The sequence below is a fragment of the Eleutherodactylus coqui genome, chromosome 5, assembly GCF_035609145.1.
Source record: "Eleutherodactylus coqui strain aEleCoq1 chromosome 5, aEleCoq1.hap1, whole genome shotgun sequence".
Lineage (NCBI taxonomy): Eukaryota > Metazoa > Chordata > Amphibia > Anura > Eleutherodactylidae > Eleutherodactylus > Eleutherodactylus coqui.
This window is the reverse complement of record NC_089841.1, coordinates 16695362-16723360: the sequence shown is the minus strand read 5'-3', so window position 1 is coordinate 16723360 and position 27999 is coordinate 16695362. Positions and strand designations below refer to the sequence as shown.

Sequence of the window (27999 nt, the reverse complement as noted above, 5' to 3'; positions counted from 1 at the left end):
CTGGGTGTCCTCTCCTCCTACAGATACAATACTCTGCAGTACGGAGGGCTCTGGGTGTCCTCTCTCCCTACTCATACAATACTCTGCAGTACTGGGGGCTCTGGGTGTCCTCTCCCCCTACACATACAATACTCTGCAGTACTGGGGGCTCTGGGTGTCCTCTCCTCCTACAGATACAATACGCTGCAGTACTGGGGGCTCTGGGTGTCCTCTCCTCCTACAGATACAATACTCTGCAGTACTGGGGCTCTGGCTGTCCTCTCCTACTATAGATACAATACTCTGCAGTACTGAAGGCGCTGGGTGTCCTCTCCTCCTACAGATACAATACTCTGCAGTACGGAAGGCTCTGGGTGTCCTCTCCTCCTACAGATACAATACGCTGCAGCACTGGGGGCTCTGGGTGTCCTCTCCTCCTACAGATACAATACGCTGCAGCACTGGGGGCTCTGGGTGTCCTCTCCTACTATAGATACAATACTCTGTAGTACTGGGGCTCTGGCTGTCCTCTCCTACTATAGATACAATACTCTGCAGTACTGGGGCTCTGGCTGTCCTCTCCTACTATAGATGCAATACTCTGCATTACTGAAGGCGCTGGGTGTCCTCTCCTCCTACAGATACAATACTCTGCAGTACGGAGGGCGCTGGGTGTCCTCTCCTCCAACAGATACAATACCTTGCAGTACGGAGGGCTCTGGGTGTCCTCTCCTCCTACAGATACAATACTCTGCAGTACTGGGGCTCTGGCTGTCCTCTCCTACTATAGATACAATACTCTGCAGTACTGAAGGCGCTGGGTGTCCTCTCCTCCTACAGATACAATACTCTGCAGTACGGAAGGCTCTGGGTGTCCTCTCCTCCTACAGATACAATACGCTGCAGCACTGGGGGCTCTGGGTGTCCTCTCCTCCTACAGATACAATACGCTGCAGCACTGGGGGCTCTGGGTGTCCTCTCCTACTATAGATACAATACTCTGTAGTACTGGGGCTCTGGCTGTCCTCTCCTACTATAGATACAATACTCTGCAGTACTGGGGCTCTGGCTGTCCTCTCCTACTATAGATGCAATACTCTGCAGTACTGAAGGCGCTGGGTGTCCTCTCCTCCTACAGATACAATACTCTGCAGTACGGAAGGCTCTGGGTGTCCTCTCCTCCTACAGATACAATACTCTGCAGTACGGAGGGCTCTGGGTGTCCTCTCCCCCTACTCATACAATACTCTGCAGTTCTGGGGGCTCTGGGTGTCCTCTCCCCCTACACATACAATACTCTGCAGTACTGGGGGCTCTGGGTGTCCTCTCCCCCTACACATACAATACTCTGCAGTACTGGGGGCTCTGGGTGTCCTCTCCTCCTACACATACAATACGCTGCAGTACTGGGGGCTCTGGGTGTCCTCTCCTCCTACAGATACAATAAGCTGCAGTACTGGGGGCTCTGGGTGTCCTCTCCTCCTACAGATACAATACGCTGCAGCACTGGGGGCTCTGGGTGTCCTCTCCTCCTACAGATACAATACTCTGCAGTACTGGGGCTCTGGCTGTCCTCTCCTACTATAGATACAATACTCTGCGGTACTGAAGGCGCTGGGTGTCCTCTCCTCCTACAGATACAATACTCTGCAGTACGGAAGGCTCTGGGTGTCCTCTCCTCCTACAGATACAATACTCTGCAGTACGGAGGGCTCTGGGTGTCCTCTCCTCCTACAGATACAATACTTTGCAGTACGGAGGGCTCTGGGTGTCCTCTCCTCCTACAGATACAATACTCTGCAGTACTGGGGCTCTGGCTGTCCTCTCCTACTATAGATACAATACTCTGCAGTACTGAAGGCGCTGGGTGTCCTCTCCTCCTACAGATACAATACTCTGCAGTACGGAAGGCTCTGGGTGTCCTCTCCTCCTACAGATACAATACTCTGCAGTACGGAGGGCTCTGGGTGTCCTCTCCCCCTACTCATACAATACTCTGCAGTACTGGGGGCTCTGGGTGTCCTCTCCCCCTACACTTACAATACTCTGCAGTACTGGGGGCTCTGGGTGTCCTCTCCTCCTACAGATACAATACGCTGCAGTACTGGGGGCTCTGGGTGTCCTCTCCTCCTACAGATACAATACTCTGCAGTACTGGGGCTCTGGCTGTCCTCTCCTACTATAGATACAATACTCTGCAGTACTGAAGGCGCTGGGTGTCCTCTCCTCCTACAGATACAATACTCTGCAGTACGAAAGGCTCTGGGTGTCCTCTCCTCCTACAGATACAATACTCTGCAGTACGGAGGGCGCTGGGTGTCCTCTCCTCCAACAGATACAATACTTTGCAGTACGGAGGGCTCTGCGTGTCCTCTCCTCCTACAGATACAATACTCTGCAGTACTGAGCTCTGGCTGTCCTCTCCTACTATAGATACAATACTCTGCAGTACTGAAGGCGCTGGGTGTCCTCTCCTCCTACAGATACAATACTCTGCAGTACGGAAGGCTCTGGGTGTCCTCTCCTCCTACAGATACAATACTCTGCAGTACGGAGGGCTCTGGGTGTCCTCTCCCCCTACTCATACAATACTCTGCAGTACTGGGGGCTCTGGGTGTCCTCTCCCCCTACACATACAATACTCTGCAGCACTGGGGGCTCTGGGTGTCCTCTCCCCCTACACATACAATACTCTGCAGTACTGGGGGCTCTGGGTGTCCTCTCCCCCTACACATACAGTACTCTGCAGTACTGGGGGCTCTGGGTGTCCTCTCCTCCTACAGATACAATACGCTGCAGTACTGGGGGCTCTGGGTGTCCTCTCCTCCTACAGATACAATACGCTGCAGCACTGGGGGCTCTGGGTGTCCTCTCCTCCTACAGATACAATACTCTGCAGTACTGGGGCTCTGGCTGTCCTCTCCTACTATAGATACAATACTCTGCAGTACTGAAGGCGCTGGGTGTCCTCTCCTCCTACAGATACAATACTCTGCAGTACGGAAGGCTCTGGGTGTCCTCTCCTCCTACAGATACAATACTCTGCAGTACGGAGGGCTCTGGGTGTCCTCTCCTCCTACAGATACAATACTTTGCAGTACGGAGGGCTCTGGGTGTCCTCTCCTCCTACAGATACAATACTCTGCAGTACTGGGGCTCTGGCTGTCCTCTCCTACTATAGATACAATACTCTGCAGTACTGAAGGCGCTGGGTGTCCTCTCCTCCTACAGATACAATACTCTGCAGTACGGAGGGCTCTGGGTGTCCTCTCCCCCTACTCATACAATACTCTGCAGTACTGGGGGCTCTGGGTGTCCTCTCCCCCTACACATACAATACTCTGCAGTACTGGGGGCTCTGGGTGTCCTCTCCCCCTACACATACAATACTCTGCAGTACTGGGGGCTCTGGGTGTCCTCTCCTCCTACACATACAATACGCTGCAGTACTGGGGGCTCTGGGTGTCCTCTCCTCCTACAGATACAATACGCTGCAGTACTGGGGGCTCTGGGTGTCCTCTCCTCCTACAGATACAATACGCTGCAGCACTGGGGGCTCTGGGTGTCCTCTCCTCCTACAGATACAATACTCTGCAGTACTGGGGCTCTGGCTGTCCTCTCCTACTATAGATACAATACTCTGCAGTACTGAAGGCGCTGGGTGTCCTCTCCTCCTACAGATACAATACTCTGCAGTACGGAAGGCTCTGGGTGTCCTCTCCTCCTACAGATACAATACTCTGCAGTACGGAGGGCTCTGGGTGTCCTCTCCTCCTACAGATACAATACTTTGCAGTACGGAGGGCTCTGGGTGTCCTCTCCTCCTACAGATACAATACTCTGCAGTACTGGGGCTCTGGCTGTCCTCTCCTACTATAGATACAATACTCTGCAGTACTGAAGGCGCTGGGTGTCCTCTCCTCCTACAGATACAATACTCTGCAGTACGGAAGGCTCTGGGTGTCCTCTCCTCCTACAGATACAATACTCTGCAGTACGGAGGGGTCTGGGTGTCCTCTCCCCCTACTCATACAATACTCTGCAGTACTGGGGGCTCTGGGTGTCCTCTCCCCCTACACATACAATACTCTGCAGTACTGGGGGCTCTGGGTGTCCTGTCCTCCTACAGATACAATACGCTGCAGTACTGGGGGCTCTGGGTGTCCTCTCCTCCTACAGATACAATACTCTGCAGTACTGGGGCTCTGGCTGTCCTCTCCTACTATAGATACAATACTCTGCAGTACTGAAGGCGCTGGGTGTCCTCTCCTCCTACAGATACAATACTCTGCAGTACGGAAGGCTCTGGGTGTCCTCTCCTCCTACAGATACAATACTCTGCAGTACGGAGGGCTCTGCGTGTCCTCTCCTCCTACAGATACAATACTCTGCAGTACTGGGGCTCTGGCTGTCCTCTCCTACTATAGATACAATACTCTGCAGTACTGAAGGCGCTGGGTGTCCTCTCCTCCTACAGATACAATACTCTGCAGTACGGAAGGCTCTGGGTGTCCTCTCCTCCTACAGATACAATACTCTGCAGTACGGAGGGCTCTGGGTGTCCTCTCCCCCTACTCATACAATACTCTGCAGTACTGGGGGCTCTGGGTGTCCTCTCCCCCTACACATACAATACTCTGCAGCACTGGGGGCTCTGGGTGTCCTCTCCCCCTACACATACAATACTCTGCAGTACTGGGGGCTCTGGATGTCCTCTCCCCCTACACATACAGTACTCTGCAGCACTGGGGGCTCAGGGTGTCCTCTCCTCCTACAGATACAATACTGTGCAGCACTGGGGGCTCTGGGTGTCCTCTCCTCCTACAGATACAATACTCTGCAGTACTGGGGGCTCTGGGTGTCCTCTCCTCCTACAGATACAATACTCTGCAGCACTGGGGGCTCTGGGTGTCCTCTCCTCCTACAGATACAATACTGTGCAGCACTGGGGGCTCTGGGTGTCCTCTCCTCCTACAGATACAATACTCTGCAGTGCTGGGGGCTCTGGGTGTCCTCTCCTCCCACAGATATAATACTCTGCAGTTCTGGGGGCTCTGGGAGTCCTCTCCTACAGGTGCAATACTCTGCAGTACTGGGGGCTCTGGGTGTCCTCTCCTCCTACAGGTGTGATATTCTGCAGTACTGGAGGCTCTGGGTGTCCTCTCCTTCTACAGATACAATACTTTACAGTACTGGGGGCTCTGGGTGTCCTCTCCTCCTACAGATACAATACTCTGCAGTTCTGGGGGCTCTGGGTGTCCTCTCCTCCTACACATACAATACTCTGCAGTACTGGGGGCTCTGGGTGTCCTCTCCTCCTACAGGTGTGATATTCTGCAGTACTGGAGGCTCTGGGTGTCCTCTCCTTCTACAGATACTATACTCTGCAGTACTGGGGGCTCTGGGTGTCCTCTCCTCCTACAGATACAATACTCTGCAGCACTGGGGGCTCTGGGTGTCCTCTCCTCCTACAGATACAATACTGTGCAGCACTGGGGGCTCTGGGTGTCCTCTCCTCCTACAGATACAATACTCTGCAGTACTGGGGGCTCTGGGTGTCCTCTCCTCCCACAGATACAATACTCTGCAGTACTGGGGGCTCTGGGAGTCCTCTCCTACAGGTGTAATACCCTGCAGTACTGGGGGCTCTGGGTGTTCTCTCCTCCTACAGGTGTGATATTCTGCAGTACTGGAGGCTCTGGGTGTCCTCTCCTCCTACAGATACAATACTCTCCAGTACTGGGGGCTCTGGGTGTCCTCTCCTCCTACAGATACAATACTCTGCAGTACGGAGGGCTCTGGGTGTCCTCTCCTCCTACAGATACAATACTTTGCAGTACGGAGGGCTCTGGGTGTCCTCTCCTCCTACAGATACAATACTCTGCAGTACTGGGGCTCTGGCTGTCCTCTCCTACTATAGATACAATACTCTGCAGTACTGAAGGCGCTTGGTGTCCTCTCCTCCTACAGATACAATACTCTGCAGTACGGAAGGCTCTGGGTGTCCTCTCCTCCTACAGATACAATACTCTGCAGTACGGAGGGCTCTGGGTGTCCTCTCCCCCTACTCATACAATACTCTGCAGTACTGGGGGCTCTGGGTGTCCTCTCCCCCTACACATACAATACTCTGCAGCACTGGGGGCTCTGGGTGTCCTCTCCCCCTACACATACAATACTCTGCAGTACTGGGGGCTCTGGGTGTCCTCTCCCCCTACACATACAATACTCTGCAGTACTGGGGGCTCTGGGTGTCCTCTCCTCCTACAGATACAATACTTTGCAGTACGGAGGGCTCTGGGTGTCCTCTCCCCCTACTCATACAATACTCTGCAGTACGGAGGGCTCTGGGTGTCCTCTCCTCCTACAGATACAATACTCTGCAGTACTGGGGCTCTGGCTGTCCTCTCCTACTATAGATACAATACTCTGCAGTACTGAAGGCGCTGGGTGTCCTCTCCTCCTACAGATACAATACTCTGCAGTACGGAAGGCTCTGGGTGTCCTCTCCTCCTACAGATACAATACTCTGCAGTACGGAGGGCTCTGGGTGTCCTCTCCTCCTACAGATACAATACTCTGCAGTACGGAGGGCTCTGGGTGTCCTCTCCTCCTACAGATACAATACTTTGCAGTACGGAGGGCTCTGGGTGTCCTCTCCTCCTACAGATACAATACTCTGCAGTACTGGGGCTCTGGCTGTCCTCTCCTACTATAGATACAATACTCTGCAGTACTGAAGGCGCTGGGTGTCCTCTCCTCCTACAGATACAATACTCTGCAGTACGGAGGGCTCTGGGTGTCCTCTCCCCCTACTCATACAATACTCTGCACTACTGGGGGCTCTGGGTGTCCTCTCCCCCTACACATACAATACTCTGCAGCACTGGGGGCTCTGGGTGTCCTCTCCCCCTACACATACAATACTCTGCAGTACTGGGGGCTCTGGGTGTCCTCTCCCCCTACACATACAATACTCTGCAGTACTGGGGGCTCTGGGTGTCCTCTCCTCCTACAGATACAATACTCTGCAGTACTGGGGGCTCTGGGTGTCCTCTCCTCCTACAGATACAATACTCTGCAGTACTGGGGGCTCTGGGTGTCCTCTCCTCCTACAGATACAATACTCTGCAGTACTGGGGGCTCTGGGTGTCCTCTCCTACACATACAATACTCTGCAGTACTGGGGGCTCTGGGTGTCCTCTCCTCCTACACATACAATACTCTGCAGTACTGGGGGCTCTGGGTGTCCTCTCCTCCTACACATACAATACTCTGCAGTACTGGGGCTCTGGGTGTCCTCTCCTCCTACACATACAATACTCTGAAGTACTGGGGGCTCTGGGTGTCCTCTCCTCCTACAGATACAATACTCTGCAGTACTGGGGGCTCTGGGTGTCCTCTCCTCCTACAGATACAATACTCTGCAGTACTGGGGGCTCTGGGTGTCCTCTCCTCCCTCAGATATAATACTCTGCAGTACTGGGGGCTCTGGGAGTCCTCTCCTACAGGTGCAATACTCTGCAGTACTGGGGGCTCTGGGTGTCCTCTCCTCCTACAGGTGTGATATTCTGCAGTACTGGAGGCTCTGGGTGTCCTCTCCTTCTACAGATACAATTCTCTACAGTACTGGGGGCTCTGGGTGTCCTCTCCTCCTACAGATACAATACTCTGCAGTACTGGGGGCTCTGGGTGTCCTCTCCTCCTACACATACAATACTCTGCAGTACTGGGGGCTCTGGGTGTCCTCTCCTCCTACAGGTGTGATATTCTGCAGTACTGGAGGCTCTGGGTGTCCTCTCCTTCTACAGATACAATACTCTACAGTACTGGGGGCTCTGGGTGTCCTCTCCTCCTACAGATACAATACTCTGCAGTACTGGGGGCTCTGGGTGTCCTCTCCTCCTACACATACAATACTCTGCAGTACTGGGGGCTCTGGGTGTCCTCTCCTCCTACACATACAATACTCTGCAGTACTGGGGGCTCTGGGTGTCCTCTCCTCCTACACATACAATACTCTGCAGTACTGGCGGCTCTGGGTGTCCTCTCCTTCTACAGATACAATTCTCTGCAGTACGGAGGGCTCTGGGTGTCCTCTCCTCCTACAGATACAATACTCTGCAGTACTGGGGGCTCTGGGTGTCCTCTCCTCCTACAGATACAATACTCTGCAGCACTGGGGGCTCAGGGTGTCCTCTCCTCCTACAGATACAATACTGTGCAGCACTGGGGGCTCTGGGTGTCCTCTCCTCCTACAGATACAATACTCTGCAGTACTGGGGGCTCTGGGTGTCCTCTCCTCCTACAGATACAATACTCTGCAGCACTGGGGGCTCTGGGTGTCCTCTCCTCCTACAGATACAATACTGTGCAGCACTGGGGGCTCTGGGTGTCCTCTCCTCCTACAGATACAATACTCTGCAGTGCTGGGGGCTCTGGGTGTCCTCTGCTCCCACAGATATAATACTCTGCAGTACTGGGGGCTCTGGGAGTCCTCTCCTACAGGTGCAATACTCTGCAGTACTGGGGGCTCTGGGTGTCCTCTCCTCCTACAGGTGTGATATTCTGCAGTACTGGAGGCTCTGGGTGTCCTCTCCTTCTACAGATACAATACTCTACAGTACTGGGGGCTCTGGGTGTCCTCTCCTCCTACAGATACAATACTCTGCAGTTCTGGGGGCTCTGGGTGTCCTCTCCTCCTACACATACAATACTCTGCAGTACTGGGGGCTCTGGGTGTCCTCTCCTCCTACAGATACAATACTGTGCAGCACTGGGGGCTCTGGGTGTCCTCTCCTCCTACAGATACAATACTCTGCAGTACTGGGGGCTCTGGGTGTCCTCTCCTCCCACAGATACAATACTCTGCAGTACTGGGGGCTCTGGGTGTCCTCTCCCCCTACACATACAATACTCTGCAGTACTGGGGGCTCTGGGTGTCCTCTCCTCCTACAGATACAATACTCTGCAGTACTGGGGGCTCTGGGTGTCCTCTCCTCCTACACATACAATACTCTGCAGTACTGGGGGCTCTGGGTGTCCCTCCTCCTACAGATACAATGCTTAGCAGTACTGGGGGCTCTAGCTGTCCTCTCCTCCTACACATACAATACTCTGCAGTACTGGGGGCTCTGGGTGTCCTCTCCTCCTACACATACAATACTCTGCAGTACTGGGGGCTCTGGGTGTCCTCTCCTCCTACACATACAATACTCTGCAGTACTGGGGCTCTGGGTGTCCTCTCCTCCTACACATACAATACTCTGCAGTACTGGGGGCTCTGGGTGTCCTCTCCTCCTACAGATACAATACTCTGCAGTACTGGGGGCTCTGGGTGTCCTCTCCTCCTACAGATACAATACTCTGCAGTACTGGGGGCTCTGGGTGTCCTCTCCTCCTACAGATACAATACTCTGCAGTACTGGGGGCTCTGGGTGTCCTCTCCTCCTACAGATACAATACTCTGCAGTACTGGGGGCTCTGGGTGTCCTCTCCTCCTACAGATACATTACTCTGCTGTACTGGGGGCTCTGGGTGTCCTCTCCTCCTACAGATACAATACTCTGCAGTACTGGGGGCTCTGGGTGTCCTCTCCTCCTACAGATACAATACTCTGCAGTACTGGGGGCTCTGGGTGTCCTCTTCTCCTACAGATACAATACTCTGCAGTACTTGGGGCTCTGGGTGTCCTCTTCTCCTACAGATACAATACTCTGCAGCACTGGGGGCTCTGGGTGTCCTCTCCTCCTACAGATACAATACTCTGCAGCACTGGGGGCTCTGGGTGTCCTCTCCTCCTACAGATACAATACTCTGCAGCACTGGGGGCTCTGGGTGTCCTCTCCTCCTACAGATACAATACTCTGCAGCACTGGGGGCTCTGGGTGTCCTTTCCTCCTACAGATACAATACTCTGCAGCACTGGGGGCTCTGGGTGTCCTCTCCTCCTACAGATACAATACTCTGCAGCACTGGGGGCTCTGGGTGTCCTCTCCTCCTACAGATACAATACTCTGCAGCACTGGGGGCTCTGGGTGTCCTCTCCTCCTACAGATACAATACTGTGCAGCACTGGGGACTCTGGGTGTCCTCTCCTCCTACAGATACAATACTCTGCAGTACTGGGGGCTCTGGGTGTCCTCTCCTCCCACAGATACAATACTCTGCAGTACTGGGGGCTCTGGGAGTCCTCTCCTACAGGTGCAATACTCTGGGGGCTCTGGGCGTCCTCTCCTCCTACAGGTGTGATATTCTGCAGTACTGGAGGCTCTGGGTGTCCTCTCCTCCTGCAGATACAATACTCTGCAGTACTGGGGGCTCTGGGTGTCCTCTCCTCCTACAGATACAATACTCTGCAGTACTGGGGGCTCTGGGTGTCCTCTCCTCCTACAGATACAATACTCTGCAGCACTGGGGGCTCTGGGTGTCCTCTCCTCCTACAGATACAATACTCTGCAGTACTGGGGGCTCTGGGTGTCCTCTCCTCCTACACATACAAAACTCTGCAGTAATGGGGGCTCTGGGTGTCCTCTCCTCCTACAGATACAATACTCTGCAGCACTGGGGGCTCTGGGTGTCCTCTCCTTCTACAGATACAATACTGTGCAGCACTGGGGGCTCTGGGTGTCCTCTCCTCCTACAGATACAATACTCTGCAGTACTGGGGGCTCTGGGTGTCCTCTCCTCCCACAGATATAATACTCTGCAGTACTAGGGGCTCTGGGTGTCCTCTCCTCCTACAGGTGCAATACTCTGCAGTACTGGGGGCTCTGGGTGTCCTCTCCTCCTACAGGTGTGATATTCTGCAGTACTGGAGGCTCTGGGTGTCCTCTCCTTATACAGATACAATACTCTACAGTACTGGGGGCTCTGGGTGTCCTCTCCTCCTACAGATACAATACTCTGCAGTACTGGGGGCTCTGGGTGTCCTCTCCTCCTACACATACAATACTCTGCAGTACTGGGGGCTCTGGGTGTCCTCTCCTCCTACAGGTGTGATATTCTGCAGTACTGGAGGCTCTGGGTGTCCTCTCCTTCTACAGATACAATACTCTACAGTACTGGGGGCTCTGGGTGTCCTCTCCTCCTACAGATACAATACTCTGCAGTACTGGGGGCTCTGGGTGTCCTCTCCTCTTACACATACAATACTCTGCAGTACTGGGGGCTCTGGGTGTCCTCTCCTCCTACACATACAATACTCTGCAGTACTGGGGGCTCTGGGTGTCCTTTCCTCCTACACATACAATACTCTGCAGTACTGGGGGCTCTGGGTGTCCTCTCCTTCTACAGATACAATACTCTGCAGTACTGGGGCTCTGGGTGTCCTCTCCTCCTACAGATACAATACTCTGCAGTACTGGGGGCTCTGGGTGTCCTCTCCTCCTACAGATACAATACTCTGCAGCACTGGGGGCTCAGGGTGTCCTCTCCTCCTACAGATACAATACTGTGCAGCACTGGGGGCTCTGGGTGTCCTCTCCTCCTACAGATACAATACTCTGCAGTACTGGGGGCTCTGTTTGTCCTCTCCTCCTACAGATACAATACTCTGCAGCACTGGGGGCTCTGGGTGTCCTCTCCTCCTACAGATACAATACTGTGCAGCACTGGGGGCTCTGGGTGTCCTCTCCTCCTACAGATACAATACTCTGCAGTACTGGGGGCTCTGGGTGTCCTCTCCTCCCACAGATATAATACTCTGCAGTACTGGGGGCTCTGGGAGTCCTCTCCTACAGGTGCAATACTCTGCAGTACTGGGGGCTCTGGGTGTCCTCTCCTCCTACAGGTGTGATATTCTGCAGTACTGGAGGCTCTGGGTGTCCTCTCCTTCTACAGATACAATACTCTACAGTACTGGGGGCTCTGGGTGTCCTCTCCTCCTACAGATACAATACTCTGCAGTACTGGGGGCTCTGGGTGTCCTCTCCTCCTACACATACATAACTCTGCAGTACTGGGGGCTCTGGGTGTCCTCTCCTCCTACAGGTGTGATATTCTGCAGTACTGAAGGCTCTGGGTGTCCTCTCCTCCTACAGATACAATACTCTGCAGCACTGGGGGCTCTGGGTGTCCTCTCCTCCTACAGATACAATACTGTGCAGCACTGGGGGCTCTGGGTGTCCTCTCCTCCTACAGATACAATACTCTGCAGTACTGGGGGCTCTGGGTGTCCTCTCCTCCCACAGATACAATACTGTGCAGTACTGGGGGCTCTGGGAGTCCTCTCCTACAGGTGTAATACCCTGCAGTACTGGGGGCTCTGGGTGTTCTCTCCTCCTACAGGTGTGATATTCTGCAGTACTGGAGGCTCTGGGTGTCCTCTCCTCCTACAGATACAATACTCTCCAGTACTGGGGGCTCTGGGTGTCCTCTCCTCCTACAGATACAATACTCTGCAGTACTGGGGGCTCTGGGTGTCCTCTCCTCCTATAGGTGCAATATTCTGCAGTACTGGGGGCTCTAGGTGTCCTCTCCTATAGGTGCAATACGCTGCAGTACTGTGGGCTCTGGGTGTCCTCTCCTCCTATAGGTGCAATATTCTGCAGTACTGGGGGCTCTGGGTGTCCTCTACAGCGCTCCATTGTTCATTAAAGAATGTATTGCTTGACAAAAGGCGTAAGCTGAAACGCGTTACATAAAAGTATTAAAAGTTCCTGTTTTAATACATTGGATACTAAATTGTCTACCCCAGATCCTGTGAGCTCTGAATCTCCTTTTTTCTTCCCTAATCCCTACATATAATACTCTGCTGGGCTTGGTTATGTGCATTAGGATGCAATATACCGCATGTCCTGAGAGCTCTGCGTGTACTGGGATATAATGTTCTACATGACCTGGGGAATCCAGGTATGCTGAAATGTAATGCTCTACATGGACTGGGGCTCAGGGATTCAAAGCTCTGAATGGACAGGGGTCTCTGAGATGCAATGCTCTGCATGGACAGGGGTCTCTGAGATGCAATGCTCTGCATGGACAGGGGTCTCTGAGATGCAATGCTGTGCATGGACTGAGGCCTCTGAGATATAATACTCTGCATGGACTCTGGGATGCAATGTTTTAGGAAAACAACTCTCCCCCTTCCTCTTGTTTCCTTCTCTTCCCGCTCCCTCCTTATTGCTGCAGCATTGTGGTAAATTATCAGGGCAGGGCTTGTCACAGCCAGCAATACCTTGGGCTAGGTACTGGGTAGGTAGGGGCTGGTACTCTCTTGTTCTCCCTTTTTACTTCTGGCTTCCCTGTTCATCCATGTCATATCTCACGGAACAGGTCTCCTGTCAGATCGCATGGAACAGGTCTCCTGTCAGATCGGACATTCATTCTCTGTCACTTATTTTGCCTGTTCTATGTGCAAGTGAACTGGATGGTATTTTCTCCAGCAGGTTTCGGGGTATTCTGTAGCTTCCTAAATGTGTCCTATGGCATGCCCACGCCTTATAACAACCCGTCAGACACAAGATATAAGTCTCAGGTCTAAACTGGATCTGGGCGGTACATTGCTCACACCCTCATTTTATTGAAACACAATACCTGCCCTTTATGGGCGTATAACACATTACATCAGTAACATATAGTTTTCATTCATTGGGCCATATAGAATCCCCCGCCCCCTCCCCACACCCCTCTCAAATCCAGTGTATGAGCCAGTGTTTGTCTCCTCAACAAGTGGTCAGACAAAAGTAGCTTCTTTGTCTCAGAAGTTGGGGGTGGGGAAGGGCTGGGAAAACGCCCAAAGTGGATACAGTTCTTACAGTATAGTAATGTGACTTTAACCCTTAAAAGGCTGCAGAGGAGCTTTACATTAGGCTAACATTATAGAACACATCTTTCACCATGCCATTGTCCAGCAATTACCATAATGAAATTATGCGGCCATTAGACTCTACAGAGTTAAATCACTTCAGCTGCGTAATACATCTAATTTATACAAATTAATAGACATTTTATGCTAACTAATCATCATGTCTACTACACAAGGACAAATTTAATTTACGCCAGGCTTACCCCACTTGCTCCTGGTATCACCCTATACCCATGCTCCTGTTTCCCCCACAAAACTACAAAAAGGATTTTACAATAAGTCAAAAATAATGATAGCAAACTTTATGCTTTAGGTATATTTCAGGTGTTGCAAATCTTTTAAAATAGTTGAAACTGAAGTACTCTGAACTGAATGACCATACTTGTTCTCTTAATCTAATCAATTAAGTTCTTTTTATTATCTGTACTCACTATTTTATATAGGGTAAAAGCAGAGCTGAAAAATTATTCTACCATGCACAACAGGTTTTTCAAAACCTAATTATAATTAATAGATAAAAGCTGTTTCTTGGAGACGGGCCATGACTCCACCGACTGCAAGTCAGCTCTTCTTATCTCTTAGTACGGAAGGTACTAAAAACAATATAGACTTTCCTGAATATATATAATATATTCTCTGAAATAGTTCTTTTAAAGGAAAATTGGCAATAATGATATTACAGAGGCTTAAGTGAGCAAGATGGAAGGTAGATAGAGCAATAAATAAGTATTAGAGATGAGCGAACGTGTCCGTAACGGACACATCCACACCCGGACACCGGCTTTAGCGAACACTGGAGTGTTCGCGCGTAAGTGTCCGGGTGCCGCCGGGGGGCGGGGAGATGCGCGGCGGCGCGGGCGGCAGTAGCGGGGAACAGGGGGGAGCCCTCTCTCTCTCCCTCTCCCCCCCGCTCCCCGCCGCACCCCCCCGCGCTGCCACGGCGGCCCCCGAACTTTTTCGCCCGAACACCGAGGTGTTCGCAAAGTTCGGTGTTCGGGCGAAAAAGGGGCGGGGCCGAACGTGTTCGCTCATCTCTAATAAGTATCCCTTTTCTAACATTTCCCTCCTTTTTTGTGAACACTTCAGTAATAGTATCCCTGATATATGATCTGTCCCTACTTCTATTAGATGTGATTTGTCCCTTTGCCATTGAGATGTCCCTTGATGCTAGGGAGGTCCATGCTGCTTTACCTTCCCTTAATCTTCTGTCATGCCGCTATGTGTAAGAGAAAAATAATCTGGGATATGAAGTGTATCACAATCTACACATGTTTGAGAGAAATAGTTTGTGTAGAGTTAGCACAATCTATATTGTTAGGACAACTGTATGCAAAAGATTTCTATATTAATGGACCCGTGACCCCATTATTATTTCACCTACTAGATTAGGTTTGCACTGAATGCAGCATCAAGAGTATATAATTTATCACTATACCACAAAGTATACGGAAAAGTAGACAAAGCCGAAATGCACTGAATCAGGAACCAGAAAGCCAATCAAAACTATCCCTGGTCCTAATTAGTGTCTGTACTAACTTTTTAAATATTTCTTTTTTTAAGAGACTTCGAATTATCAATTAGGTTAAAATAACACATATCCTCAAATTTCTCACATCCATGATCGAATACCATTAATTGCAGCTCTGTTTTGTAGAACAGCTTCTTGAGCACCTTGTAAATCCACCAGTAATAAGTCAAGATTAGAGATGAGCGAGTATACTCGCTAAAGGCAATTGCTCGAGCGAGCATTGCCTTTAGCGAGTACTGCCCGCTCGAGACTGAAGGTTCGGGTGCCGGCGCGGGGGAGCGGTGAGTAGCGGCAGTCAGCAGGAGGGAGCGGAGCGGGAGAGAGAGATCTCCCCTCCATTCCTCCTCGCTCTCCCCCGCAGCTCCCTGCCTGCCGCCGGCACCTGAACCTTCAGTCTCGAGCGGGCAGTACTCGCTAAAGGCAATGCTCGCTCGAGCAATTGCCTTTAGCAAGTATACTCGCTCATCTCTAGTCAAGATCCAATGAGGTAGCGATAAGGGCTCTTGCCATATCACATTGCTATACCATTTATTACCCTGCCAGTTATTGCTAGTCCCCAGACCCCCACTAGTGATACTCTCAGCGCTACTACTTCCGTATTGCTCAACAGTGTGGGAGGTTCCACACAGGTTTCATCTAGCTGAATTCCCTTTTTGCCCTAAATTGTAGTCCGGTGTTTGATGCATGTCAATAAGTGAGACAAAGTACAAAACATACTGACATATGCCACTCTTCAGCAGATGTAAGGTAATCTAACATTATTGTGTGTTGGTTAGTAATAATCAATTAAACTTGAATTGCATTAGTTTGATTAGCCAGCCCCAATACTGTGAAACTTTGATAATCTAGATGATATGTAGCTTTCACTAACTAATCCCTTATCCATAGTATGAATGGGCAAATAAACCATCCTGTTAGCCATGCCCATAGACGTTACATGAAGCCCACTATTTGTCCTTGGCCAATTGGCCGCAGCTCAGTTTAAAACTGTGTATTCAGAGCTTAACATTTATGACAGACCATTATGCGGTAACACAAAATTAGCATGGCTGTTACCATGTGATCTACAAGGGCACCAAGAATTTTTTAATTAAACCCTGACCTGATCTCCTCCATAGTGAGGGATATACAGGCCTAGAGGAGAATACTATAGCATGGGTACATAACCAGAAATTTTCCAATTTTTCTAAATCCTCAAATGCTTCAGTAAATACTTGATACATGATATTTAACAAATTTCTTGTCCCAATTATTTTCCAACATATTATGACCCAAACCCATGGTACTAGTACCATAACTTAAAGGATATGCATAGTCTAGCAGGCATTTGATTCTTTCTTTCGGATGGAAATCACATACAGTGGTTGGCATGGACCCAGTTGTTTTGTTTTTTCCTTTCAATTTTACTGAAGTGGCAGTCATCAACTAGATCTGATGTTGTCCGAAAAATCTCACTTCCAGACTCTCTGATATGTTCTTTTAAGGACAACCCAGTCACCTGAAAACAGAACTTTGCAACTCATCTTTTGAGTCTGGATGTGGAATCGAGGAAAATACACATTTATGAGTCAAAGTTAACTCTTGGCATAAAGTTACAGTTAATGCCTGACATGCCTGGATTGGAGAAATTAGAGCCCTATTACAGGGGCCCTACCAAACAAAACTTCATAGGAAGTCAACTCAGTCTTATGATTAGGCACAGGTCTGACCAAGTAAAAGGCTACTAAAATGTGTACCTCTATTATTTTCTATGACTTTTGGTACACCATATATTCATACATAATTACTTCATTTGACAATCTTTTAGACAAATTTTTTTTGAACACTAGTTTTTTATTGCAATTGAGAAAATCTAACAAATTCAAGACGAAATGCAAACATTTACATATGAGTAAAAATCTTCGTAGGCTCTTTGACTTAAATCATTGCAAAGATAACAATATATTTAAAGAGGTAAGTAATAGTATAAAAACAAATTAACAGACTATCGGTATATGACTTCTGTATGGTATATAAAATAGCAAAATTAGGGCATATAAAAGCAAATAGACAATTAAATTATTATGTTGGGCAAATAAAGGAGCTTTGGATCCAGGGCATCCGATGACTTCTAAATTTTTCTTTTTTATTTAAGGCTCTTGTGTGCATACTTTCAAACCAACAATTGCTATTAACTGATTTGATTATGTCAGCAATAGAAGGAATGGAGTTGCTATTCCAGTGTTGTGCAATGTTGGTTCTACATGCAATTAAGATATGAAAAGGAGTGAGAAGCATATGGAATATTTGATCTGCATCCTTATTTAACAAGGCTGGAGCAGGATTAGGTTGGATTGGAAGGTTACTAAACTTGGTAATTAGCTGGAATGTCTAGGTCCAAAGGTTAGAAATATATTGTTACTCCCACCATAGATGTAAAAACATCCTGTCTGGTGCACCAGATCTTCAACACCTTTGGGAAAATTGAGGTGCCATCTTATTGAGGGCATAAGGAGTTAAGTACCATTTGTATAATATTTTACAAGAATTTTTGAAGTGGTTGGTACACTTAGAGACTGAGTTAATAAAGGAATATGCCTTGCTCCATTTGTCCTCTGAGATTTGGGGTTTTAAGTCGTTTTCCCATTTTATGTCTACATTTTCCAAGAGATCCACCAGCTGGGATGTTCAGTATAAAATAGCAGGTGGCTAGGCCCTTATTGAAACCTTGAAGCGACAAGAGCCATGCATCTAATTTGGAGGGAATTATAGCTCTTGTGAGACGGGGAAATGGTTTTAGAAGGTGGCTAATTTGACGGTATTTGATGAAGTCTGATGGAGAGATATTAAATCTGATAGCAAGTTCTAAAGACAAAAAACTCTTCTCTTACTGAAATTGGTTGATATGAGTCAAATCTAATTTTTTCCAGAAGTTTTCAATGGCTACCTCCAATAGAGTTATTTCAATTTTATGGATGGGAAAGAAAATTAATTTTACCTTTTTTTTTCTACTCCATTCCACAGTAGCAGCAGAAAGCTAGTAGCTGAACTGTAGGCTAACTTAGAATTAAAATATAATTGGGCTACTATATAAATTGGGCTACTAGAAGATAATACAAAGGGTATTTATTTAGCCTAAAAATTTTGATGGAAACCCATTCTTTGGTAGAGTCATTTAGCCAAGAGTATCTGAGCTGATCTAAAATAGTCGCCTTATGGTATTGAATAATAGAGGGTGTCCACAGACCCCCATTCCTCCAATGTTGGTAAAAGAATGTCCCTTCTGATTCTGGGTCCCCCCTCCTTCCACCCAATCATTTTGATTGCTGAGATTTTCCTCAGCCAAGAGATCCCATAAGTCTTGTGTTTTTCTAGTTTGATTTTAATAGATAAGGAGGGGGGCTTAAAATTATGGTCAAATAGTTTAGAAGTGGGAGAGGTTAGATAAATACCTAGGTATGGTAGAGCCTCTTAGACCCAACAAAATATAAATTTCTTTATAAGGTAGGTGACTAAGCATTTTTGGATACCAACATTAAGTAATTGTGATTTGAAGACCTTGAAAAAAAGGTGAAGGAACTAGGAGCACAGGTAGTCTTTTCATCCTGCCTCCCAGTGGATGGCCATGGAATAAGAGGATGGAACAGGATTATAAAGGTGAACAACTGGCTATGTTGATAGTGCTGTCAGAAAAGATTTGGATTTTTAGTGTATGGAGTGAATTACCTATATGATGAACTGCTTGCTAGAGACTGGTTGCACCTTACAAAAACAGGTAAGCACATATTTAGTGGGCGCTTTGGTTCACTCACTAGGAAAGCTTTAAACTAAAACAATATGGGGAGGGAAGTGAAAGGCCAGGTAAAAATATACATTTGAGAACTTGTCTATTAGAAGAGGAAAGAAAGGACAAAGATTAAAAATCCAGAAGGAAAGTAGAGGAGCAAGAGACACCGATCACAAACTAAAATGTTCATACACAATTGCACAGAGCATGGGAAACAAACAAGGAGAATTAGAGCTCCTAACACAGAAAGCGAAATATGATGTCATAGACATCACAGAAACATAATGGAATGATACACATGGTTGAAATACAAGGCTGGAAGTATATAACTTATTTAAAGAAACAGACCTAAAAAGGGGGATGAGGTATTGCGTTGTATGTTAGGAAAACATTCATCTCCACAGAAATTTAAGCTTCAGAGCATGGTAGTTCTGTAGAAACTGGGTAAGAATACAAGGAGAGATCAGAAAGAACACTATCATAGGCATTTTATATAGGCCTCCTGGACAAGCAGAAAATATTGATGAACTCTTTCCACATCAGATGGCCAAGCTCTCAAAAAAGCATGACGTAGTGATTATGGGAGATTGTAACTATCCAGACATTTGTTGGGAATCTCTCTCTGGTAAAAGTAATGGATCCAACAAATTCTTATCCGCTCTTGCTGACAAATTTATCTTCCAGAAGGTAGAAGAGAAAACAAGGGAATCTGCTATCTTGGACCTAATTCTTAGCAAAAGGGAGGGAATGGTTGAGGAAGTATGGGTGGCTCGGACTTTCGGAGGCAGTGATCATGCTATTCTTAAATTTTGAATAAAAAGGGGAGGAAGACCTGAGAAAACTCAGACCTCTATGTTGGATTTCAGAAAGGCAGATTTCAATTAAGTCAGAAAGAGGGTAGGAAGAATCTAATGGCTGCATGTTGTTAAGGACAGAAATGTCCAAGAAGGTTGGGAAATGAAATTCTTTAAGCACAATCGTTAACAATCCTTAAAAGAAGGAAAAATGGGAAGCATATCAGGATGGATGAACACAGAACTTGCACACATGTTAAAAAGGAAAAAAATATGTTTATCAAATGGAAAGAGGGGTAAATATCTAAAGAAGAATATAATGCGGTCTGCAGAAACTGTAGGCTAAGGGCTCATGTCCACGGGCAAAATAAGAATTAAAATCCGCAGCGGATTTTAACTCTTCTTCTGCCCGCGGATCCGCACCCCATAGGGATGCATTGACCACCCGCGGGTAGATAAATACCCGCGAATGGTCAATAAAAGTGATTTTTAAAAAAATGGAGCATGAAAAAATCTGGACCATGCTCCATTTTCATGCGGGTCTCCCGCGGGGACGGCTCCCGCGGGCTTCTATTGAAGCCTATGGAAGCCGTCCGGATCCGCGGGAGACAAAAATCATATTTTACTCACACGCTCCGGTTCTTCTCTTCGGCGCGGCGCCATCTTCTCTCAGTCGCGGCCGGATCATTTTGCTTCGGCCCGGCGCATGCGCGGGGCACGTCACCGACGTCATCATGCACATCCGCCGAGCCGAAGAAAGAAGATCCGGCCGCGACGAGAGAAGATGACGCCGCAGCGAAGAGAAGAAACGGAGCGGATGGGAGGTGAGTTTATTCTTATTTATTCTTATTTTCAGCGCTCATGTCCGCGGGGCAGGAGGGACCCGCTGCAGATTCTCCATGGAGAATCTGCAGCGGATCTGATTTTCCCCATGGACATGAGGCCTAAGTGTCAGAAAAGCTAATAATGAATTGAGGCTTGCAACACAGGCCAAAAGCAATAACAAAGGATTTTGAGGGTATGTCAAAAGAAAAGTCAAAGATGCTATTGAATGCTTGCAAGATGAAAATGGTGAATTGGTTAAGAATGATGTTGAAAAGGCTGAACTTTTAAATTCCTATTTTGTGTCTGTTTTCTCCCAGAAAGTAGATGGAACATCCCTGTGCTATTGGGGGAATAAAAAATACAGGCTATCTATAAGCAGAGAGATGGTGAAGGAATACCTAGCTAACTTAAATGAATTCAAGTCTCAAGGTCCAGATGAATTACATCCTAGGATACTAAAGGAAGCAGCAGAGGTAATTGCTGAACCACTCCCCATAATCTTTGAAAATTCCTGGAGAACAGGAGTAGTCCCAGAAGATTGGAAAAGGTCAAATGTTATCCCTATCTTAAGAAAAAGAAAGCAAGTTGTTTCAGGAAACTATAGGTCTGTGAGCCTGTCTTCCATACCTGGAAAGATCACTGAACAAATTATTAAGCAACATATATGCAAGTACTTGGATAACAATGGAATAATTAACCAGAGCCAGCAAGGCATTGTAATAAACAAGTCATGCCAGATGAATCTAATTTCCTTCCACGACAGAATCACTGACTGGGTTGATCAAAGAAATGCAGTGGATATGGTATATCTTGACTTTAGTAAAGCATTTGACAAGGTATCTCATAGCATGCTTATTGAAAAAATGACTAAATATGGGATTGACAAGGAAACTGTTAGGTGGATTCACGACTGTCTGAGTTATCGTATTCAAAGAGTGGTCATAAATGGCTGCACATCCAAGTGGAAGAATGTATCAAGTGGGGTACCACAAGGCTCTGTCCGAAGCCTAGTGTTGTTCAATATTTTTATAAATGATCTGGAGGAGGGAATTGATGGGAAACTGATCAAATTTGCTGATGACACAAAGCTAGGAGGGATAGCTAACACTAGGGAAGAGAGAGAGAGAGGATTCAAAAAGATCTAGAAAAGCTTGTGGGCGGTGACCAACAGAATGGTATTTAACAAGGAGAAATGCAAAGTCCTACATCTGGGCAAGTAAAATGAATAAAGTACATACAACATGGGAGGAATTGGGCTAAGCAACACATGTGAAAAAGACTTGGGTATACTAACAGATCACAGACTGAACATAAGTAAACAATGTGATGCAGCAGCCAATAATGCAAACACAAATCTGGCCTTGCTAAAATGACCAAACCCCTTATGAAGTCACAAAGGAAGGTGAAGATGCCTCCTTTTGCTTGAAGCAGGAACATACAAGGGCCTATGACGATATCAAGTAAGCTCCTCCAAAAGCATCCACACTGGCCGTGCCTAATCTGGAGAAACCACTTATTCTGTATGTTCATGAGAAGAAGGAACTGGTGATTGGCGGTCTCACCTAGATGATGGGATCATGGCATCAGCTCTTGCCTATCTCTCCAAGCAACTTGATAATGCAGCCATGGGATGGCCTTCTGGCCTAAAAGCACTGGCAGCAACAGCAGACTTGGTTATGGAGATTGACAAGCTAACCCTTGGTCAAGATCTTACAGTATGAGTGCTATCTTCTGTCATAACTCTGATGAATGCCAAAGGTCACAACTGCCTGACAAATGCTTGCATGACCAAGTATCAAGACCTCCTATGTGCAAACCCAAGACGGAAGTTGGAAGAGTGTACTACTCTAAAGCCAGCGACTTTGTTGCCCACCAGAACTGAAACCCCTGACTATAACTGCTGTGGGGTGATGGATGAAGTCTTCGCAGCCGTCCTGATCTACAAGATACATCTCTTGAAGCTCCTGATGTCAAATAGTATACATCCTTTTTTGCGCCCCCACACAGTAACAATCCCATTTTGTGCCCCCACGGTGATGGTGTCCCCCCTATGTGCTCCTACAGCGATAGTGGCCTCTTTTGTGTCCCCACACAGTGATAATGCCTTCCCAAATGCCCCTAAACAGTAATAAGCCACCTTTGTGCCTCCAAAGTGATACTGTTCTCCTTTGCGCTCGCTACAGTGATAATGTTTAATTATGTGCATCCGAACAGTGATGGCATCCTATGCTATGCCCCCACAGTGATAGTGTACTCCTTTTTGCCCCCCTAGCGATAGTGTCCTATGTACCACCTCCACAGCGATCACGTTCTATGTTCCCTCTACAGTGATAGCGTCCTCCTATGTTCCGCCTCCACAGTGATAGCGTCCTTCTATGTTCCCCCACCACGGTGATAGCGTCCTCCAATGTTCCCCCTCAACGGTGATAGCGTCCTCCAATGTTCCCCCTCAACAGTGATAGCGTCCTTCTAGGTTTCCCCTTCACGATGATAGAGTCCTCCTATGTTCCCTCTCCACAGTGATGGCGTCCTCCTATGTTCCCTCTACACAGTGATAGTGTCCTCCTATGTTCCCCCTCCACGGTGATAGCATCCTCCTATGTGCCTCCTCCACAGTGATAGCGTCCTCCTATGTGCCCCCTCAACAGTGATAGCGTCCTTCTGTTTCTCCTTCACAATGACAGCGTCCTCCTATGTTCCCCCTCCACAGTGATAGCGTCCTCCTATGTTCCCTCTTCACAGTGATCGCATCCTCCTATGTTCGTCCTCCACAGTGATGGCATCCTACTATCTGCCTCTAGAGTTATAGTGTCCCTGCCCACAGTAATAGATCTCTTTAACCTGCTCAGGAAGATCTTCATTTACTGTACTAAAAACAAAACTGCAAGAACCTCCCCCAATAGCAATACCTGGAGTCTAACTCCTCTCACAGATGACTGTTCACATGCTCATAATATCATCAAAAGTACTTCAGCTTCTCCAGCAGTTCTTCTATACATGTGACTGGCCTTCAAATCATCACATCTAAGGTATTTTAGCCATAAATGTATCTGTTCCTCAGCTTTCTTGCAGCAATCAGCTGAATGTCTCTTTTGACTGTAGGTCTGCCGCCCACACTACATATTGAACCCAGGGCACATGCCTCTCCTTTGTCCCTGTAGTTACACATTTTTCACACTTTTGATATGTACGAACAATACCTACATTATCCCCAAATACCCATATATTTTCTGAGACTAGACACACAGTATATTGTCAGAATTCCAATCAGCACCTTCATGCAATTTTGCTTCAAACTGTAAGAACACAATGCTCGAAAATGTATTTGATTGGCTAAAAGTGGAACTCAAACAGAAAGTTATATGCAGACTACCTTCTAATAAAGGTTTACATGTGCAGATTTCATTATATATAGATATATATCACTTTGGTTGATGTTATGAAGATTTTGCATATAGACATCAGCAAAACTAGAAGCTGTTTGAAGCTGAGGACTCCATGAATATAATCTTATGGAGCAGCTCCCTATCAAGATGTACTAGTAGACTTTACAAAAATGCCTGCAGCTGATGGATGGAAGTATTTCCTGGTCTCTGTCTACACATACACGGAGTGGGTATAGGCCTACCCAGCTAGGAGTGAAAAATCGATCAAAGTGGCCAAGGTGCTACTGAGAGACAGAATTTCAAGACACGGCCTACCAATGCGGAGTGGGTTAGACAATAGACCAGACTTGGCTGCAGAGATCATACAAAAGCTAGACAGCTGTCTCAAGATCAGATGGAAACTGCATACTACCTACACACCTCAGAGCTTAGGAAAGGTTGAATGCATGAACTGGACTTTAAAACTTGACTTAGGCAAGCTCTGTCAGGAGAGTCATCTAAAATGCCACAAGTCCTACCCATTGCTCTGCTCAGAATCAGATCTGCATCCACCAAAAGAAAGGATGATTCCCCTTTTAAGATTATGTAGGGTAGGCCTAGCCAAGTAGTGTTGGGGATTAGAACAGACAACAATGTAGTGGGAGAGATGATAAATCACCAGCAGATACTTGCTCTAGGCAAAGCCATGGCAACCATTGCCAAAAGAGCAGGATAAAGGTTACCTACTTGTTTGAATATTGCTGTGCAAATGTTACCTATGTCTGGATACTGCTGTATACTTCTTTTTTCTCCCAGGGGAAAAAGTCTGGGTGAAAGACTGGCACCAGAGGCCTCGCAAACCTAGGTGGAAGGGTATGTACACAGTTATCTCATCTACCCTGACTGCTGTTAAGGTTGCTGAGATGGGACCTTGAATCCACCAGACTAGAGTCAAATTGGGAACCCTTCACAGATATAGATAAAAATTAATGACGTTTATTAAATACTTGTTAAAAGAACATGGGTTTACACTGACACACAAACAAAGATCAAAAAAGACGAAACAAGAAAAACCAAAGAAGAAACCCTGGTTAGGAGGTTCATGGGGATTCAGCACTTTTGATAGTGCATAGAGGTGAGTATGTTAAGCCCTTGTTGGATATATAGGGGTAGCCTCGAGAGATTCATACAGACACAAATTGCTGAAGGGTGGATAGTAACGAACACGTTAGTTATAAATACGCAATTCGTGTTCGACTCTATTCAGACAAAGTGTATGTATCCTCTTGGGCAATTGGGGACAAATCACCAATGTCGACATATAGTCGTATCCTAGAAACCCCAGTATGCCACAATAATCGTAAGTTTATTATTTCGGGGTCTGGTTCATTAACTAAATAGATATTAACAACCAGAACCCTCAAATGCAAGCTAATTGTGCCTACATAAGTCTACCATGCGGCTAGTGGAGATCTATAGGTTCACCGCTTGTCAGCATGCCATATCATAGGTAGACTTATATTGAAAGATAGATTTGTGCTCAGAGATAGGCTCGACGCGTTTCTCTATCCGATTTTTTGGATAGTTCCTCAGGAGCAAAAGGTACGTATACCATCAATATTTGTTTAGTCCTTTTACTGTGGACCAGTCAACACCAGGGTAGGTGAAAGAAAAAAATTTTTTTATAGGAAAAATAGTTTTTTGGTGTTTTTTTGGTGGATTTACAGTTTGACCACCAGTTTCATGTTCGGAAGATGCCGTAAGATACACTTTTAGATCAAATCTCTTGCTCTCAAAAGGCGCACTCAGTGTATACGTCCCATCGCCCGGTATTTGGGTATAACCGTCGGCGTTATTAAAAGGACAGTCGTTTAGTGCGAAGAAATGAAGCCAAATGACCCTCGGTGTATATCGGCTGCCTGACAGGAAGGTGTCACTGTCTGGGCAAACACTGGTACACACCAAGTCTTTAAAGGGTTGTTTTAAAAATACTGCTCAATAATGCCATTAAGGCTGTAGGAGGCTGCATAAGCAGGACTTCCACAGGTTAATGGTTAGCACCCTATCTGTCGGTGATATGGCTGTATATCAGTCTTTAAGCAGCCGGAGTAGATACTCCAAATATCACACGGTGCTGGCTCTATGAGAATTAAAGAGAGGAAAAATATATTCCCAATTAGTTATTTTCAATAGAGCAGAGTGCATAAAGAGCCTAAACAAAGAGAACAACACCACCCCTAAAGAGCGGTCCCATCCACAGTCAGATGGGGCTCCGGGTGTGTGGTCCAGATAGAGAGCAAGAGGTAGTGCCTGCGGCTCTGATGGTGAGCGGCCGGCTATTAGGTGTTAGAGCTAGTGACAGGGGTTTTAAAGTAATGACTCCTCCTCCAAGGAGGAGGGGAGAGAACTAAATGGCCTATCAGAGACCTCAGGGGGCGGTCCTTTCCGTGCTGATGTCCTCAATTAAGTTTCTTATACCGATTCCCATTGTTATAGTTTTTATTTCCAGCCCCTAGATGGGGGTCAAGTTATTAGTGAGCGGAGCTGTAAATGGCCGCAGCCGATCGCTTACAGTGCTTCCCGATCGGTGTATTTCACCGCTAGTGTTCCTTACTTCCGCGTTCCAGGTTGGAACACTGAGCGTAGTGCGCGATTGCGTCATCGCGCTGATAAAGCACTTTGACACCGCCCACCGGTGAAACGCGGTGACGTCTATAGCGTGCCGCGTCACCGTGTGCATGGTTGGGAGGGGCTTTGTTTTCTTGCTGTGTTCCAGGCTGGAGCGCATCGGGCGCTGCTAGGAACGCCCTCCGGTGAAACGTGGCAGCGTCTATGGCGTGCCGCGTCACTGTGGGCGTGGTTAGACCGGACATTATGTAGAACACATCAGACGTTGCGTGATTACGTCAGTATGTCCGAAAATAGTAAAGTAGCACGATCGCTATAGTGCTTTAAGCTGGAGTGCATCACATGTTCAGTGGCAGTGTCCTGACAGCACAGCCCCAGCCATTGGATGGTGCTATATAATGATGATGTGCCTCGTAATACAGGGCGGAATATTAGCATCGGTGGAACAGCGCTAGGCTACATTACTGCCCCTACTATATTGGATGTAAGGGAATGCTTAAAGGAGATGTCCCGCGCCGAAACGGGTTTTTTTTTTTTTCAAACCCCCCCCCGTTCGGCGCGAGACAACCCCGATGCAGGGAAGTAAAGGAAGCTTACCGGAGCGCTTACCTTAATCCCCGCGCTCCGGTGACTTCAATACTTACCGCTGAAGATGGCCACCGGGATCCTCTGTCTTCGTGGACCGCAGCTCTTCTGTGCGGTCCACTGCCGATTCCAGCCTCCTGATTGGCTGGAATCGGCACGTGACGGGGCGGAGCTACACGGAGCCGCTCTCTGGCACGAGCGGCTCCATAGAAGACTACAGAAGACCCGGACTGCGCAAGCGCGGCTAATTTGGCCATCGGAGGCCGAAAATTAGTCGGCACCATGGAGACGAGGACGCTAGCAACGGAGCAGGTAAGTATAAAACTTTTTATAACTTCTGTATGGCTCATAATTAATGCACAATGTACATTACAAAGTGCATTATTATGGCCATACAGAAGTGTATAGACCCACTTGCTGCCTCGGGACAACCCCTTTAATGTATCTAATGAAATAAAGGTATTTGCATGGAATTTTCCTGTTAGAGAACATGTTATATTTTAGTCTCTGTATAAAGGCCTTATTTTAGTCACTGTAAGAGCTCAATAAGTGGCTCAGTGTAAATCCAATCAAATTTACATGGATGATATGTCAGAGGTTATGGATAAAGGTGCCTAATAAATAGATATACACGGACAATACCGTAGGACTATGCCTTGGTGTATCATTATAGGTCCATTACGGATAATGACAGATAGGAGAATTAGGTACTCAACACTTAAAGA

General features: G+C 47.6%; 1 protein-coding gene across 1 annotated transcript in view; it reads right to left on the bottom strand.

The window, feature by feature from the left end:
• The window catches only part of LOC136628705 (zinc finger protein 665-like), an 841644-nt gene that overhangs the window by 257906 nt on the left and 555739 nt on the right, over window positions 1-27999 (bottom strand). The window lies entirely within an intron of this gene.